Source organism: Chionomys nivalis, chromosome 5 (genome assembly GCF_950005125.1).
Source record: "Chionomys nivalis chromosome 5, mChiNiv1.1, whole genome shotgun sequence".
NCBI classification, from domain to species: Eukaryota; Metazoa; Chordata; class Mammalia; order Rodentia; family Cricetidae; genus Chionomys; species Chionomys nivalis.
Genome location: NC_080090.1, coordinates 9,209,965 through 9,217,635, shown reverse-complemented (window position 1 = coordinate 9,217,635; position 7,671 = coordinate 9,209,965).

Genomic DNA, 7,671 nt, shown 5'->3' with positions numbered 1-7,671 from the left:
AGGATGCTTCGTTCCTTTAGACTTCCTTCTTGAAAATATCTTATTGCATCTAGGTGTGTGTGTGTGTGTGTGTGTGTGTGTGTGTATGCGTGTGTGTGTACGCATGCACAAGCACATGTGCACCATAGCATGCAAGTGGAGGTCAGAACTGGTTCTCTCATTCTACCGTGTGGGTTCCAGGGATGGAACCCGGTCCGTCCAGCTTGTCAGCAGGCACCTTTCTGAGTCATTTCTCCTTAGATTTCGTAAAATATAGTCCTTACAGTGTGTGAGACAAAAGTGCTTACTTTTTGACAAAGATTCAAATAATCATTTAGGTCTAAGCTGTATTTAATACACAAGATCGTGTGTCAACAGGTAAACGAGAAATGCTCTTTTCCAGCTTAGAGAAAAAAACTTATGTGTTCGCTTTTATCTTAACAATTTGCCAAGTAACAAGTATTTATGCTTAGCCTTTCTTAGCTATGAAGAGCTGTGCCACAGACAGGCTTTCCAAACATTTCTCGGTCTGTCAGGACCATGCCTGAGCATCCGCTCTGGGAAGGCTGCTGACATTCTGCCCCGCCCAGCCTCCGAGTGCATTCTTCTGCTCACAGCAATTAGTACTTTGTTCCTGTTGCTTTCTTCCCCCACACAAAAGAAATAAACAATTGTATTAAACATTCTGTAAAGATTGAGTCGGCACTCTGAGACTCGGAAGTTTCCTTGGCTCACAACTGCCTCTTCTTTGTGGGGTTCTCGGCTCTCACGGAAAATCCATGACGATTTCCTGGAGGGAAGAGAAGCTCTTGGTGGTGCCTGGCCTCTGGGAACAAAGTCAGGTCCTGATCCAGCCCCCTCCTGCGGCCACTAGATGACACTGCCGCCCCAAAAATAACAAAGTGGTCCATCCTGCAGCAGAGACTGTCACAGAGCTCGGAACTCTGCTGCATTCTGCACGTTGTTGTTGATGATGGTTTTATTCTTCTTCTTAAATGGATAAGAAAGTAGTGAGATTTCCAAGGGGAAAAAAAATTAAAGCCCGTGAATCTTGTTCCGGACCAACCATTTCAGTAGCAGGGTCTTTGCTTGGATCTGTGTGGCCTTTTTATTCAGTATTAAGTATCTGTTCAAAAGTATTATAATAGGCAGGTGGATCTCTGTGAGTTCGAGACCAGCCTGGTCTACAGAGCTAGTTCCAGGACAGGCTCCAAAGCCACAGAGAAACCCTGTCTCGAAAAACCAAAAAAAAAAAAAAAGTATTATAATACCTGAATCATGACAGCAAAGTCAGCTTAAGCCCCATAGGCGAGCTGAACACAGCAGCTCACTCAAGAAACAGAGTTAGGGGCTGGCAAGACAGCTCGGCGCTAAAAGCCCTTGCTGCCAAGACTTCAAATCCCAAGTTTTATCTCCAAGACCCACACAGTGGAAGGAGAAAACAGGCTTCTGAAGGTTGTCCTCTGACCTCCACACATGCCATGATTCGTGCATTTGCACACACGCACGCACACACACACACATATACACAGACATGCACAAAAGAGAGAAAAAAGGAAAGAAATTTAAGAAGCAAAAGAATCAGATAGTTAAGTATGCGCTATTGCTGTGGCTTTTAGCCCCTTCCATATGAACAGCTTCTTCTGGGGTGACCGTGCCTGGCAGAAACGCTGCCCTGCAGCTGGGCTCAGGTGTCACACTGTGAATTATGCATGCGGGAACTCAGCTCTCACTGCAGTTGAGCTCACACGCAAGGGCTATTTCTGTTCGTGCCTGCGTCTTTGCTTGCCAGCAAGATAACAACAGCACAGGGCAGGAGCGTGGGAGGGGGCTTTGGCCCTCAGAATCCACTGACATTCCAAGTTGACAGCTACATCTATAGTTCTGGGACCAAGAAAACACACTTACACACTTCTTTCCACTCACGGAAACTTTCTTTGTAACGACGGGCGGCTGCCTTAAATATTCTGATCAATAGTGATATTGATCTCTTTGCATTCTTCCTAGATTTGCCTAATTAGAAGCATTTATTGTTTGGTTATGCTATAATAAAATCTAAGAACTAATTAAAAAACACCACTGGTGAAGAATGCTTGTGAGATCAGTGTCGCCAATGTTCAAACTTTTATTAGTCCTTTGAATGCTTCAGTCACTCAGTGAACACTGCAGAATCTAACACACGACATGTGTCTAGGCTCACCAATGAGAAAACAATGAGGCAGTACAGCATGAGGTCTGATCTCTATATATATATATAATAATATATATAGAAATATTAAAATATATTATTATTATAGAGAGAGTGAGTGATCTCTGTTATATATATATAACATTATATATAAATATAAAGAGAGATTATATATTTCTATATATATTATAATATAATATATATGGAGAAAGATCATATATTTGTATATACATATATAGTATAATCTGATGGTTGTCTGACAACACAGCTCAGGAAAGATTTACCTTAAGCAGAGAGCTTGAAGTGGAAGGTGTTTCCGAATATTTGTTTACACTGTGTGAAGTAGTGTCATTGTGATTGGTTTAATAATTTTTTAATAACTTAATAATTGGTTCAATAATTGTGATTGTTTAATAATTTAATATTGGTTGAATGCCCATAGCTAGGCAGGAGAAAATAGGCAGGATTTCTAGGAAGAGAGAGAACTCTGGAAAGAAGAGAGGCAGGGAGATGCCAGCAAGACTTGGACCAAGTCAGACACACAGAATGAAGGAAAAGAAAAAAAGGTGACAGAAACGTAGATTGAAAAATATGGGCTAATTAGATTATAAGAGCTTGCTGGGGACAAGCCTAAGCCAAGGCCAAGCTTTCATAATTAATAAGAGGTCTCTGTGTTGTTATTTGTGTGCTGGCGATCCCAAAAGGAAATGAAGCCACAGGAGGGATGTTATCACCTGCTCCTCAAAACTGCGGAGCTTTTGGATTTTTGGTGTTTTAGTGTTTCTCTGTGTATCCCTGGGTGACCTGGAGCTTACAATGTAGACCAGGCTAGCCTCGAAATCACAGCAATCCACCGGCTTTACCTCCTGAGGATTGAGATTAAATGTGTGCTACTATGCCCAGCTTTTTGTCTGATCTTTTAAGATTTATTTAGCTGCCTGTCTGTCTGTCTGCCAGATGAGTGCAGGCATCCAGAGGTCAGAGAAGCCATCCAAGCCCTGGAGGTGGAATTATAGGCCATTGTGAACAGCCTGATTTGGGTGCAGGGACCTGAACTCAGGCCCTGTGGGAGAGTGGCAATCACTCTTAACTACTGAGCCTTCTTTCTAGAGAGACAGGCACCGTGCTGATGAGAGAGACAAGAAAGGCTGACTGCTCTTTCTCCAGCACTGTACTGAGTCAGAAATCCGCAGTCGATGTGAGTGACAGCAGTAACCCAGTCATGTGGAATGGGGAGAGACAGGGCAAGAGAAACTTATCCATAGGTGGGGTGTTTAAGAAACTGTGCAAGTTCTCCTGATGAGAAATGTCACCTCAGTCAGGCTTTATTCCACTAACATGTGGGTGGCTCCATGAGCCAAGGAGTGTTTGGTAGCTTGGGCCATCCCTTGTTCTCACTCCCCAGCTATGCTATGGGGAGTCTCGGTGTGTTCTAGCGGCTCTAACAAAATACCACGGTGACAGTGGTAGTTCTGGAGGCCAAAATGTCCAATAATAAAGTTCAGGTAGGTCCCCTTCCTCAAACACAGTGTTTCCTTCCTGACACAGAACATGGTACAAGGGGCAGATAACCTCTCTGTGCTTTTCTCAGGGTTTCTCTCAAAGACTGCACTTCTCACCAGAATTTCAACTGTGCAAACTGGAGACAGAGGAAGCCTTTTCAGATCATTGGATGTCTAGGAAGTCATTTTCCTGATTCCTGTGGAAACACTTGAGGATTGGTGCCATTTCTGTTACTTAGGGAATTCTGGAGTCTGCGTGAGACTAAGGTGTGGAAGGTTACTGCCTTAAGACACCTCAAGCTGACAGAGCTGTGGCTGTGTCCTCCACTCCTCCAGATTGCCCTGGAAGGAGACCACAGTTCATGGCCCCTGGTTTTGCTTCCAATCCTGCCTTACCAAAGGCCTGGGGAGTCTTTTCTGAGTGGTCTTCTTCCTTGTTCCTGCCTCAACACGACTTTTCAATGATGAAGATCTGGGACCTCGATGTTTCTGCAATCCCACACTGTAGGCTACTGAAGCCCAAGCAACCCCTCATGCTTACTCTGCAATCTTATTGCCTCTGCAAGTCAAGGCTGCTGAACAGGAGATAAGGGATGAGGGAGGCGCAGAGTTGTATGGTCTCTGGCTGGCATCTCTATCAATAGCCCACCATATTATTGAGGAGGCTGTCGCACTGATCTAGACGCAAAGCTTCAAGAGCCAAGCTCTCCCCTGTGCAATCAACACAGGGCTGACTGTGAGAAGTGGAGCTGAGCGTTTGGGTGGAGTAAATGTTCCTTCTCCTCTGATGTAGTTTCTATGGCTTCTGCCTCCCCTTGTTCCTTCCCATCACCTGTCCTAACTCACTAGTTCCTGCCAAGGGAAAGGTCTTCAAACCTATCCTTCCTTGTTGTTGGGGTTTCTGTCCTGCCTGGTTCCCACAGTAGTTAAGTCCCAAAGAAATCACACAGAGGTCTACATTAATCATAAAACTAATTGGCCCATTAGCTCAGACTTCCTATTAACTCTTATAACTTACATTAGCCCATTATTCTTATCTGTGTTAGCCACATGGCTCAGTTCCTTTTTCAGCGGTGTAGTCACATCTTGCTTCTTCTATGTCTGGATAGGACTGCAGAGGGAGCTTCCCTCTTCCCAGAATTCTCCTGATCTCATTGACACGCCTCTACTTCCTGTCTGGTTGTCCCGCCTATACTTCCTACCTGGCTACTGACCAATCCGCATTTATTTAAAATACAATTGACAGAATATAGACAATTGTCCCACCCTACTTCCTGAACCCTTTGTGAACACAGCATTCTCTCCTCTGGATCATTTACTGCATGGTACTTTTGTCTCCTCCCTGACCCCACCTAAGTCATTGTCTACTAAATCATGAAAACAACCGTTCTGAACCAAGCATCTGATCCTTCTAGCCCACATTCTTCCTGGCACTGCAGGGCCCACACAGCACAGTGCAGTCTGGTTCCTGCGCACAGGCAAGTCATGCTCTACCCTGCCACCTTTACGGAGATGTCCCTGGCCTAGGGCTGGGGCTCTGGTTCATTGGGAAATATCACAGTGAAGTGGTCCAGGGCATGGACTCCTTGCTAAGTACACTGGCTTTGATTAGACAAGTCATTTGTAAATTTTGCAGTGATCAAGCCAAATTCAGGGCCTTGTACAATGTCAAGTAGACACTGTACCCCTGGGTTACAGCCCCAGCCTTGCACAAACAACTCTAAGTTCAGGCCTTCACCTATAACGTACCAGTAGACGGATTAAAGGAGTTTAAGAATTTTATGTGTGTGTTGGGGAGTGAGGGTTTGCCTATGTGTTTGTGGATCACAAGCCTGTAGAGCCCTAGCTGGCCAGAAGAGGACATTGTATCCCTTGAGAGTGACATTGGAGATGGTTGTGAGCCGCCATGTGGTGCTTGGGATCCATTCCTAGTCTGCTGCAAGAGCAGCTACTGTTCTTGGCCACCGAGTCCTGTCTCTGGTCCTCCAAATGAGACTGTTTTACACTGGTGCCTAGCACACAGTCAGAGCTCTGGAAACATTTGTTAAATACAATTATCCCTGCATGTCCAGCGCTCTCCTACCTACAGAATTTTCAGTCAGTGTCGTCTTAGACCCTCCTCACTCCATCAGTCTTCTGGTTCTTGCTGGGAGATTTCAGTGGAACTTTGTATTTACCGCTTTCCTGCGGTTGCTGAGACAAGTAACCACGGACGCGACCGTTTTAAAAGCAAAAGCAAAAATGTACCTCTAATGGCTCTGTGGTCCAGACATCTGAACATGGCACGCCTGAGCTGAACTCAGGATGTCACAGGTCATGCTCCCTTCAGGGACTCAGAGGGAAGACAGACTTCTTCGCTGCCAGACACCACTGTAGGGCCATGTCACTTCACTCCATGTCCTTTCTGGGCCATGTCAACTTGACTTCTGCCAGCTCTAAAGGGGCCTTGGGATGGAACTGGGGAGGCTCTCACGAGCTCTGGTTTTCAACACATTTGTACGTCTCCCTCTTAACCATACAAGATAATGTTTACATGCTCTAGGTATGCGGCCCTAGTAATACCTCAGTATGTTGTTACCCGGTCCGTCAAAAATGTCTCGTGCCTTCTCACAACAGCACGAACACCTGATTAGATGGCAGCTGTCTGTGGCTGTAGCAACCCCGACATGCTGGATCTCCCCTGCACACGCACAACAAAGAAAGTCCATCCAGAGGAACAACAGCGGGCCGTGGTCCCGGTCTGGTTCCCTTCTGGTCCTCTCTGCTAGGGATTGACTTCCTAGCCCAGAGCTGTTTCTTCCACGTGTTAATCTGCAGCTGGAAGGATGCTTTACAAATGGATTAGATGATCTTCTAGGCTTGGGCAGTCGAGAAAAAGAGGGCCTTCATCCCGTGCCATGTCTGCATTTCAGCATGAGGCAGGGCAGCTCCAAAACCTCATTTCCAACACTGGTTTTCCCAAATCATGGGGCCAACAGGAGAGGAGCCGGCAGACTGGCCTTGGCAGCCCTGCAGCTTCCTCATGGAATGTGAGACCGCTGAGTGGCAGAGTGACAAGCATGACCTGCATGGAGGGTGCTGTCATCGGTCTGTCCCGGCAGGCTGGGAGCCAAGCCTTGGCTATTTATTTTAAGCACGGGTTTTATCGTAATGGAGGCTCCTAACCTTATGGCTATTGCTTCACTGCCCATTTCCCCATCCAGAGTCACTCAAGTTCATACGGATTTTTCTGAAATGAAGCCGCTTGTTTTCCCGTGTCTCCTGTGACGGTCCCCTCTGCCCCGAGATGACCTGGATTTAGTCCCCACTGCCCCAAGAAACTGGGTGTGGTGGTATGCACCTGTAGCGTTGGCACCAGGGAGACAGAAGCAGGAGGATCCAAGGTTCAAGGTCATGAGGCCAGCCTGACTGAAAACACAGAGAGGGAGAAAGGACGTGTGTGTGTGTGTGGGGGGGGGAGCTCATTACTCAATCTCTCTGCACATGGAGCTCTTGAGACAGTCAATTGTGTACTGTTTTACAAGCATGTTGTTTGTTTATTTCTGTGTGAGTCTTTTTATTACTGGCAAGACCCCCACCTCCCCCAGCCAAAACCAGAGGGCTCAAAAGCAAAATGAAATGAGAACCCAAACACACATCGAAGGTCTGCATAGGTGGGTATGTTCAGTGAGTTCCAAGGTTTGAGAAAACGCTTTGCCATCCAGAGCTGGGAGCTAAGGGAACCTCTCTTCATCAATCTTTCAGCCTCTGCTACTTTGTGACAGCAACACAGAACAGGCAAAGATGTGGGGACAAGCATTCTTTCCGAGCAGGTGGCGGCGGCTGTGTCAAAGGAGTATTGCTGTAGTCACACACCCGTCACTCTGAAAATGCCGTTCATTACATGCGAGTGGTACATGTAAAATGTTTCTCGCTCTTATACCTGTTTTAAGGTAAGATGTGTTAGATTGGTTCTATGGTTGGACCGTTGTATCCAGTAACTAAGAGTAATTATTACTGAGC